This window comes from Manacus vitellinus, unplaced genomic scaffold (genome assembly GCF_001715985.3).
Source record: "Manacus vitellinus isolate BGI_N305 unplaced genomic scaffold, ASM171598v3 scaffold_7_pilon, whole genome shotgun sequence".
Taxonomy (NCBI): domain Eukaryota; kingdom Metazoa; phylum Chordata; class Aves; order Passeriformes; family Pipridae; genus Manacus; species Manacus vitellinus.
The window spans coordinates 1728305-1739446 of NW_021940813.1; the positions used below are offsets into that span (position 1 = coordinate 1728305).

The 11142-nt window shown below is 49.0% G+C and overlaps 1 long non-coding RNA gene across 1 annotated transcript; it reads right to left on the bottom strand.

Annotated features, from left to right (window-relative positions):
* Positions 1 to 3356: 3356 nt before the first annotated feature.
* On the bottom strand, positions 3357 to 10940 carry LOC108641602. Its single transcript, XR_001922118.1, has 4 exons — positions 10720 to 10940; positions 6595 to 6691; positions 3836 to 4007; positions 3357 to 3746 (listed from the first exon to the last, which is right to left on the bottom strand). It is a non-coding gene; the product is annotated as an uncharacterized LOC108641602 (long non-coding RNA).
* Between the last annotated feature and the right edge of the window lie 202 nt (positions 10941 to 11142).

Sequence of the window (11142 nt, forward strand, 5' to 3'; positions counted from 1 at the left end):
TCTGAGCCTGTTAGCCCACAAAGCCTGGGCATTCTTCTCCTCCCTGAAAGGACATCATTCCCACATGGGGTCAGGACCAACTGTTGGGTCAAGCCTAATCACACATCGACTTGCCAGCTGTTCCCTCTGATGTGACAACTGATTTTAAGCAATCTGCCTTTACACCCCTTCCCCCTCATCCCTCACAGATGCCTGTCATCTTCACAGTTTCATGCCAGAATGGAGGGAGACATTTGCTGTGTCTCTGCTGTTCAGGGAAAGCCCTTCCCACACTAAATTTTAGGACTGAGTCCAGACACCATGGCACAAGCCAGGTCCATGCTCAGCTGCCTCCCAGTCCCTCCCTCTTCACAGCTCATGCCATTAGTGGCTCATCTCAGGGAACAAGCCATGCCAGGCCTCTGTATTTCTGAAGGATGTGGTGGCAATGGGAGGATAATGATGTCTGAAGATGAATGCAGCCATCATTTCTGCTTCATCACAGCCCCCAGGAGAGTGCGCAGAGAATTGATCTCCAGAAGACAGGCTTGGGACAAAAGAGTGGGGAGAGGGCTGGTGTGAGGGGTTAGTGAGTGAGGAGAGGGTGGTTTTTTAGCTAAGATTCTCCTAAAGACGTTAAAGATAATTCCTCACCCTGCCAAATCTTTCCATAGGTGCTGTAAACCATAGCCCAGTTGCTTCAGTAAGGAAGGCAAGGCTGTGTCATGGCCAACAGCTCAATTAATTACCACGGGTTCTTTGTAAATCACAAATGCTTAGCTTTTTCCTCAACCAATATTCATTGAAAGCATTTTTCCATGTCTGTGGTCTACTGCAAGCTCATAGAAGTTGTACTATGGGTGCGCTTCAGGATCTGTGGTTCGTTTGAGTGCTTTCACAGATTTCTTTAATCTGTCCGAAATTGCAGGTTTCAAGTAACCTTTAGTATTTGAGCCAGACGCCTCCAATTAACTCTGCTCCCGTAGCTGAACGTACCAGGGAGGCCCAAGGCATTAAAATGAGTTGCAAGCAGAAACCTACCCAGAATAAATATAATTACAACCTAAGCTTTATTGTTCACAACGGCCTGACCTCCAGATGGTAACTCGCACAATTAAAGGGCTTTTATTTTTTCCAGAAAACAGACAAGGGGGGGAAAAATGAGAAGAAAATGAAAAGCCACACACAGTGCCTCCCTCAGTTTCCCTCCAGCAACCCAGAACTGCTGCTTAGTGCCAGGCTGTCCATGTTCTCCTGTATTTGGGAGTCATGGTCCCTGTGAGACATCCAGGAGTCAGGGGTGTGAGGTGGCATCACCCCAAAGGCTGAACCAGACGAGTGAGTGGCTGCTGGTTGGGGTCTGGAGCTCCTGTGCTCCCCAGGGGAGCACTCCTGCTGCTCCTGTAGGGCTTGGGATTTGGGATAGCATTCCCCAGCTCAGCTGTCAGCAGCCTGGCGTGCCCAGCGCCTGTCTGGGTCAAGGACACGCTGTTCTTGTCTGCTGCTGCCACTGCTGGGGAGATAAACACTGTGCTGACCAAGGGCTTATCACTTTCCACAGCCAGGCTGCTCCCTGCCTGCCTGGAAATCGGGACACCTGCCTCTGGGTCGAGCCCAGCGGGTCTGGAGAGACAAAAGCTTTCTGTGGGCACCCAGCAAGGGCTGATATTGGAGGGGGAGACCTAGAAATGGCAGAGTTTTAGCAAAAACGTGTTTCAAAGCCAGGCTGGGCTCATCTGGCTGTGGTTTGTGTGAGCATACAGCAGCTCTGGGCAGCTGGGCTGAGCCAGCCCTCCAGCTCCAAGGTGAAATTCAAAAGAGGAGACTTGGAAAAAAGAAGAAAACAATCTGGCAAGAGGAACTGCAGGAATTAAATGCTTAAGTAAAAACTGCATATTTTGTTGCTTTGTCTCTGCACTATTGTGCCCTCCCTTTCAGTTAAATTGGGAACTGCTTATCATAGCAATACCCAGCACTGGCATCACAGCCTGGGATGGAAGTGCAGCCTTTGCATTACCTTTGTAAGTTAGATGGTGGAAGTGGCAAGAGCAAAAAATTAGTAGACATACAATTTCTTTTCCTCTTTTTCTTTTCTTCCACTCGCATTTTGACCACTTCGTGTCAGTTGGATGACACTTATAGAACAAGACTCTTTTCCTTCACACTCTATAAGGAAAAAAAAACACCATAGACACACAGATCAAGTCTTCTGCCATTGTCTGAACCAAGAGCACTGGTTCTCCTTTTTAACTTAAAGCAGAAACGTAACTTCCAATGAAAAACACTGAAATTACAGTCCTGCAGATGAAAGTCTTTGTATACCCACAGAAGAGTTATGTCATGAGGAAAGCTGCACCCACCATAGAAGTATTTGTTCTTGCTCCAGACTGACCTGATTTGCAGCTTTGCCTCAACAATGAGGGTCATTTCTCTGTGCTCATTTATTTGCTGAGGCAACTTTCAAGGGTACCACATGCATAAGAATAGTTACTTTCTCTCTCCCATTGTAGGCAGATGTCCTGTGAGATTTTTGCCAGCTATACAGACCGAGCAAGAGGAGAAGCCTGGAAAAGCCATCATCTGAGCTGTGCATGAACCATACCTATCCTTTACCCCCTGGAAGGAGAATTGCACACTTACTGCTGCCTTCACTGATCCAAGCCCTGATGTCAGCACTGTGTGCATGTGAATCCAGGATGGAACAAGCCCAGGAAGGAGAAAATTCCTGAAATTCTGTATTGTGCTCTGTAAGCCCCACATAATTAAGTGTAGCTATGTGTCACCTAGGGTTCCCTGGAAGGAGCCACATCCCAATCTTCCATCAGGTTTTGGGGGGGCCCCACCACACACAGCTGCCAAGGAGGGAGGCAACAGGCCGTCCTGCTGGCTGCTGAGCAGCTCAGCAGCTCTTCTCCTGTCCCAGCTCTCATGACTTTGCCTCCAGTATTGTGGCAGTGAAACATCTGCTCAAGGAGGGTGGGCTGGAGCTGAAGCTTCTCTGGTTCTCCTGCACCACTTCTCTCCACTTTTGCACAGTCCTGTGGCAGGTACTGAAGCACAATGCACAGTCAAGACCATAGCACCTGTATCTACTTCCCTGCCTCTTGTAAATCTCTCTCCCTCCATGCCCAATCTCCTTCTCCAGCCCCTCAGTTTCTCAGCCTTTCCCTTCCCAGCACAGCTGGCTGTTCCCAGTGGAAACACTAGAAATGTTTTGACTGAAAACCCAAAAGGAATAATCAGTGTGGGCAATTTCGGTTCAAACTGTTCACTTCTGGCAAAGTTGAGATGTAGATGAAAAAAGTCCTGTGATGGAAAGAGCCAAGGAAGCAGCCAGAGGCTGAATTCTGCCTGTTATGGGGAGGAGAGCTGAACTCTGCTGGCTGGGACTGATGGGGATAGGCCACATATGGCATGTACCAGCTCCAGCACAGCAGATCAGAGTTGGAGAGAGGGGAAGGAAGAGATTTCACCCCCTGAGATGCTCTCAGAGCTACCCATGATCCTTATGAACTGACAGGCATCAGCCACCAACTCTCAGAGAGCAAAGGAGAGATCCCAGTGCTCATGGCAGCTCTTCCAGGAAAAAGGAAATACATTCAGACTATGTGGTGGGGTTGTCTCTATTCCTTCTGTCTTTCTTCTTCCCTGCTGCCCTTTCCTTTCCAAGTTTAGACACCTGCAGCTGCCAGTTCAGGTTGTGCAGGAAACAGTTTTGTTGCCTCTGACTGGAGATGGCAAATCCTGTTTGCCCAGTGCCCCTCAGTCTGGGGAGAGAGGAATAAAGGGACAACTTAGGAGAGATCAGGGCAAGCGCTGCCCAGCTCAGGGTATTGCTCTGGCTGGGGAAACTTACCTCACTTGCACAGCCCTGTTAGCAGAAACATCCCCTCAGGAGACACTTGCAGAGGAGACAACAAGCCCGCAGCTGCAGCCATGCTGATGTGGGTGGTGCTGTGAATCCTTCAGGGGAGGTTCTGCTTCCCAGCTTCCCACTGTAGCAACCTGCAAGAGTTTGGTGCCCAGACCTGGACCAAAACAGCAGCAACAGTGAACTCATAAACTCCATATTTAAATAGCCCAAAGGCTGCTTCTGCTGATGCCAGTATTTCTCCTCTGACACAGGCTCAAGGCTCAAGCTCTGATACCATCTTAGACACATCAGTGCTAAGCAGTGTCACTTACCCTAGAAGGCAAAAGATACCAATAGCCCAATAATTGCCCTTTTGTGTTTATAACAACTGAAAACTACATTTAAAAGTAAAAAACACACACTTACTTGCATGCAACAAAATTACTTATTTCTGGTCATAGAATGATAGAATGGTTTGGGTTGGAAAGGACCTTAAAGATCATCCAGTTCCAACCCCCCCTGCCTTTGGCAGGGGCACCTTTCACTAGACCAGGTTGCTCAAAGCCCTATCCAACCCTGCCTTGAACATCTCCAGGGAAGTGTCATCTTGTGTCCTTAAGAGAGAAGCCGGGATCATGGAGGCAACTGTTTCAAAACTGCAGGACAAATTTTCAGCCGTCTGAACATTTTTGAAATGTCAGAGGGAAAAAGGAGACAGACGAAATCCAAAGCCACTTAGGGAAAGCTAAAATGCTTGGTAGGAAGCTGTGGTTGTTGGCTCAGCGGTCCTGCAATGCCACATTATCTGCCCTGAGCCCACTCCGTTTTCAGGCGAGGAGCCTGTGTGCAGACACTGACTCTGGGAGCAGCAGTTTGCTGCCAAGCAGAAACTTTCCTCTTTCCAAGCCAGAAATTGCCTGTTTTCTCAAGGCAAAAAAGTGATACCCCAGCTCACCAAGGAGCCTGACCATCCGCAGGAGGTGGGAACAGCTGAGCTTCATCTGGCACCAGAGGAGGCTACAGCTTTGTCCTTGCAAGCATCTGTCATTGCGTGGAGTTGGGTGAAAAACCAGCAGAAAAGATAAAAAGAGAGGGAATTAGCTCAGAAAAAGATGACTAAACTCATGCAGCCAAGAGTTACTGTTCACTGGAATGAATTTGGCAGGCCCACCATTGTTTTTTATCATTTTCTGGCGATCATAAAGAGAAGCTTGTCATGCTCTGCAAAGCCAGTCTCTGGAAGACTAGCAGATGAAGAATTTAACTTCTTGACTCAGACTTTGATGAGGAGATGTGCTGAGCCATATTTTTTGGCCGAAGGAGCACTGATTCATGGAGATGGGAAAAGAAAAAGAAAGGGATGGCTCTGGAGCTAAAGCTGCGGGTGCTGAGATGGAGCTGGCATGGCAGGCTGACCTGGGTGGCAGTCACAGGTTGCAAAGGGCTGTACTGTCCTCCCATGTCAGTGCAGATCAAAATCTGGACCAGTCCCTCGTGGTGGCTGTGCACAAGACTTGGTCTGACAAAGCCTTTTGGAGCCAGTGAGTGTTACCACGTTGCGAACACACAGCCTCCCTCAGACCTTCCTGAGTGCTGAGCACCCTCTGCCCCTTTGTGCCCTGAAGGTGTTTTAGCAATAGTTGGCAGGTTTGCCCCTGTCAGATATATAGACAGAGACGTAGGTAGGTAGGTATGCATATTTATTTATTTGCATACATATGTGAACAAAGTAATCTCATTCAAACTCCTCAAATTCGTGCCCAGACTTGGCAGGGCTTTCCCGTGACAGCAGCAGCTGTCTGGCCCACCACCCTGCACCCCCAGGGGCCAGGTTATTTGTGAGGGGCTTTTCAGTGTAACACCATGGTGGAGTGCCATCTGCTGGGCTTGTGCAGGGCTCTTCTGGCACAGGAGAGGAAGAAAGCGAAGAGAAACCCCGGAGCAATAGGCTGTGCCTGTGCTTGGCCATTAAACTTCCCTGAGAGCCTTCCCCAGGCAGCTGCCAGGGAGCAGCCACAGCCAGGCTGGTTCACCCTGCAACTTGGCATGGCCTCTGCAAAACGCCTGATGGAAACACCCACTGACTCCCACCAACTCCCAAACCACACGGGAGAATTTCTGGGGAGAATCCCAGTGGATCAAGACCAAAAGCAGCACCCTGATGGTGTGGATGTATCAGCAGCAGGGATGTACCAGCAGCAGCCAGTGCCTAGGGATATCCCCTAGTACTAATCAACTCGTTAGCATGGATATTTTCTTTGTGTGATGTGCATGTGATAGACCAGGCCAGTTCCAAGGAGGAGGAGGAAGATGAGCAGATTTCGTATCTTGCAATCTTTACTATCTTGTGAAGCAGCTTTGAACCCTACCTGGAGGTATTTGCTTCCATCCATCAGCTACTCAGGGAGTTTGCACCCCCCCCAGATGTACAGGCACTCCAGTTGACTCTCTGAAGGAGGCTGTGTGAATCTCTCATGCTCAAAATCTCTAAAGGGAAAAATCACCTCTCTTTGAGCCATTCCTGCCTGCTGCATCTTCTCTGATTCATCACAGATGGTGGAAGTTACTTGATTCACAGTTGCATTATGTTAACCCACCTCTGATTACAGTGTGAATGAGGAATACAAAAGGAGGAGGGAAAGAAGCAGGAGAGGGCTGGAAGCAAACTGCGAATTAAAGGCAAATCACAAGGTTGGTTTGGGGCTATTGTGTGAATGGGGGTGGCTCAATTTTTTGCCATGCTGGTAAATTGAGAGACATACCATAGTGCCAAAGACCAAAGATCTTCAGGATACGAGCTAGTAAGATCCATGCATTTCTGTGCAGCTGCAGAGTGTTTCTGTCCCACCACTAAGGATCCTGGGAACCAAAGGAAAAATATATGGGGACAAACTTTGTTAAGAGCTCTCAGATAATGGTTATGAAAGGACTGAGTCTAAATCCATAAATGCTTTGCCAGCATTCAGTAACCACTAATTCTAGTTTCCTCAGCGAAATACGTCAAAACTAAGCTTCCTCTTCATCCATCAATCATCTCCCAAAAGCAGGAAAAGAGACCTTGATAGTAAGGAATGGTTAAACTGAACAAGCAAAAAGTAACATGTCCTTCAAAAGAAAGCACATACTTTCCTGGCTGTAGGGTTTTATTCATGTCCTTCCAGCCCACTCCAAACACAAACTTATCACCCTCTTTTTATGTGCCAAATCAATAACAGCTTGTGCGGGGATTGCGGAATGCTGCATCTGAAAGCCTCTCACACACTTTGCTGGAGTAAAGGGCTGATAATAATTAATAGCTGCCAAGGACATTCAGCCTTGCTGAGTGGTTGTTAGCATGGTTTTTTTCCCTGGACACAGCTTAGAGTGAGCCTTCCCAATTTTCCTGGACAGTATCTGCAGAACAGGAGGTTTCTCAGCATTTTTGTGCGTATTCCCTGGCAGAAGGTAAAGAGAACATCCCATGAAGCCCTTGGATTGAAAACCTTGCTGAGGACTGAGTCTTAACCTCTTCTAAAATCTCTTCCCTAGCTGCACTAGGAAGGCACAGCTTTCCCACCCGTAAGGACATCCGGGCTTTGGTAGGTGAAGTAGCTCTGGCCGGACTTTCAGGTCACAGGGGAGTATTAAAACACTGCGTGCCGGAGGCTGAAGGTTTTGTTCCAGACTGTTTCTGCCTCTTGCTCTCGTTATTCAGCTGCTCTGATGGGGTTAGAATCCTTAGGAATTATGCCTGGATCGTAAGCTGCCTTTATTTTGCAGTCATTCTGGAGCTGATCCTAAAAGCGATGCTTTTGGGAGCAACAAGTCTAATAACATCACTCAACACAGTAGCTAAAGGAAGCAAGAGAGCTGAAGGGAAGGGTTCAGCTCCTGGCTCTGCAGCTGGCTTTTGTCAGCTCCTCTCAGACCAGAGGAGGCAACTTTCTGAAGCCTCCCCATTTTTAATTTTTTTTTCCTTGGGCCATCTGGAGGCAGGAGAGCTGCAGGGCCAGAGGGCACCAAGCACCTCAAAGGCAGCGGTCTCACAAGAGGAAGGGGGAGCTGGCAGGCAGCCAGGAAAATAAATGACCCTGTCTCCAAATGCCTCGCAGGTAAACCTGGGTTCTTTAACATTTCTCGGCAGGCAGGTGTTTTCACTTCATCACTTCAGCTTCAGTTGCTGCTTCAATTTTTCATCGGAAGTGCTTGTAACAGCACGGGACACACCTCGACAGGATGCAGTGGGGAGCAATGAACCAGCAGCTGCCATTTTCCCTGTGGCTTTCTCCCTTTAATAAAGGCAGGGGTGCCCTTTTGAAGGTGCCGGTGCTTGTGCTTGGGCAGCTGGAGCAAAGACCTTCAAACAGGTTGCACTCCTTGGTTTTCCCAGAGTTGTGTGGTCAACCCCAGGCTCTAGGATCAAGATAAGGGATCAGACCAAGTTCTGGCTAAGTGTGATCAATGGGAAACACATGCCCAGCAGCCAGAGGATGTTGGCAGGCTGCAACAACTCTAGTCCCGGGATGAGTTACTGGGAGAGAGAGCTGCTTATAGCAGGGCCCGGTCTAGTTCTTATTCCCAGCAGTCAGGGAGACCAAAAATGCAGTCTAAACAAATGCAATTTATTCCATTAGCAGACATCAGAGAAGCTACCTGCCTTGACAAAACCCAGCAATGTTTCTAATTAAGCAGGGATGGCTCAGAGACTCTATTCAAGACACTGTGGCTGCAATCCCAAATCCCCACAACAAATTACCTGCACTTCTCACTGTTAACAGATGTACCTGTTTATCTAACATTGTTGGTCAAACGCTGGAGCACATCCTCACACAGAAGTGTTATTGTAGCTGCCACCTGAGATTTGTTTGATCAGGGCTTATGGGTTTTGGTCCGTGGATATAAGAGTCCGCTTACAGCCTGAAGGGCAGGAGTTTCTTTTTAAGGGTAAACAAAGAGAGGTCAGCTGGAGTTTAGGCTTCCCTCTCCTCATATCTCTTTGCTGTTCGTGGCACCAGCACCTAAAGAGACTTTACTTTGCTCCTGGCTCACTGGCAGGAGTGAAGGAAAGCCATAGGGACACAGGTGCTCCTGCAAATTGGCTAAGGCAGGTATTTAATCCACGGCTGCAAACGAAAGTTGCTTTACCTTAGCAGGATCAGCCTGGTTGTTTGTGCTATAACTGAAGCACTGATACATAATAGGCAGGCTGGTGTTAAACCAGCTCATGTGGGTATGAGCCACAGCAGAGCCACGGCAACAGAGCTCATTGCCAAGCCCCCTGGAGACCTCAGGTCCTGCTGCCCAGGTCCCACCACACCGTGCTGTGGACCTTGCTCTTGGTTTTCCTCCTGAGCAATAAGGACATTAAAAATGCCATATTTCTCTACTGGCTGCTTTTTGAAACCCTTCTCCTGGTTCCCATCTAGCTGCCACAGCCATGAGTGGCAGTTCCAGGGAAGTGGCATCCGGCCACTGACAGAAGTCTGACCTTCTCTCTCACATGGGCAGTGGCAGAGGGCAATTGCTCTGTGAGAGGGAGTGAAGGAGGAGTAAAAGGAAAGTAAATCCTCATCTGCTTGGTCTCAGATGGATAATACTGTGAGACAGTAAACTGACATGCCCAGGGACCCAAAACACAGCTTGGGCCTGGGTGGCACCTCATCGGCAAGAGACATTGTGACAGCACGTTTCCTTTCTGCTTAGTTTTAAAAATAAGCACGCTTACCCACTGCAGCAGTGGCCACTCAGGGTTCACTTGCTTCCCAGCTGTCCAGTTTCACCCTTGCTGGCAGGCCAGAGGGATAATCCTGCTGTTGTCTGTCCTGCCAGTACTTCACCTCCTGATGTGGTGGAGCATCTTGCCTGTCCCTTGTGCCCTGTGCTGCTGCACAAGAGGGAGGAGGGTCCTTGGAGTGCTGTGACCCTTCCACAGGAGCCCAGAGCGAAGAGAGGAGCAAGTGCTTTGCCAGAATCCCTGCCTGAGGCAGGGTCCCTTGGGCTCCGTGCAAAAAGTATCCTGTGAGTTGTGAGGTGGCTATTTCCACCTTTGGCTGTAGGGGTGGATGGATTGGAGCAGCCTCCCTGCAGGGCTGAGCCCTGCATCCCTGCTCCATGGCTTCTCACAGAGGGAAAGGAGGAGGGACTGGCTGCTGCTTGCTGGGCCAAGGACAGGCACACAGGCAGCATGGATGGCTTGGGAAGAGACGTGTACCAGCAGACCTGGGTTTCTGCATCTCTGTACAACAGGGAAAACATTCACCTATTCACAGCTGGAAACCCAGAGGTGCAAGGAATTTGGAGCTGAAGGGGGGCTGAGGAGGAAAGGACAGAGCAGCAGGGACATGGACTGGCTCTTGGGAAAGGAGGCAGAGCAGGCAGGGGCAGCTCCTCATCGGAGCAAGGTCTGGTGTGAGTGAAAGTGCTGACTGGAGGGGACTGGGAACACAGGATGGACAAGGACAGAGGGGATGCTGGATGAGGAGTGGAAATGGTAAGTGGGGCAGAGTGAGGGACTTTAGGCAAAGGCTGGGGTCAGAAGAGGAGTGCTGGGTGCAAGGAAGGACAAAGAAGGCGAAAGAAGATGCGCAATGGGGACGAGGGAAGGCACTGGGGAAAATAAGCCTTACTCTTATAAAGAATGTACCTTGGGGGTTTTTTGGGGTTGTTTTTTTTTTTCTGTTAAAGCTTCTTTAATTTTAATTGCAACTATTCAGTTTTTCTCCTAGCTTTCTCTGCTCATTCTTTCCCTCCTGGTCTTTGACCCTCCATTGGTAATTCCCCTTCAGTGTTTGCTAATTTTCTGTCTCTTGCCCTGCCAGTGCAACTGTCATCGCATGCACTGTGCTGTGTCCTCTGTGAAAGGATGTAGAGATAGCAAACTGTATGTACAATACAAAGGCTGCTCTTACCTCTGCTCTGGCAAACAGCTCAGACTCCCTGCCTGCAATTATCCTTTTGGTTCTTCTCTCTGTCCTCTTCTTGTTCCTTCAGGCTTGGTTTTCCCATGTGTTTTCTGCAGTCTGGCTTCTTGCCAGCTTTGCTTCCCCACCTGGAGCTGGGTCTTTCCCTATTTGTGCCGTGGGTATCACTTGCAGCACTTCTCCCCCTAGCCCAGACCAGCCTTGCTGAGGCAGCTGGAAGGGAGAGTGTAACAGGGAGGACGTGAAAGAGCATCTACTGCAGATCTCTGCGGTCATGGCCAGGGTCAGAGAGCCAAACGTTTATGGTTTGTGCGGGGGTGTTATGTAAATAACAGCAATTATTCATTGTCAAAACCTCACATCTGAGCCAAAACTCAACCATTTTTGCTGGACTCTTCACAAAGGCTGCTA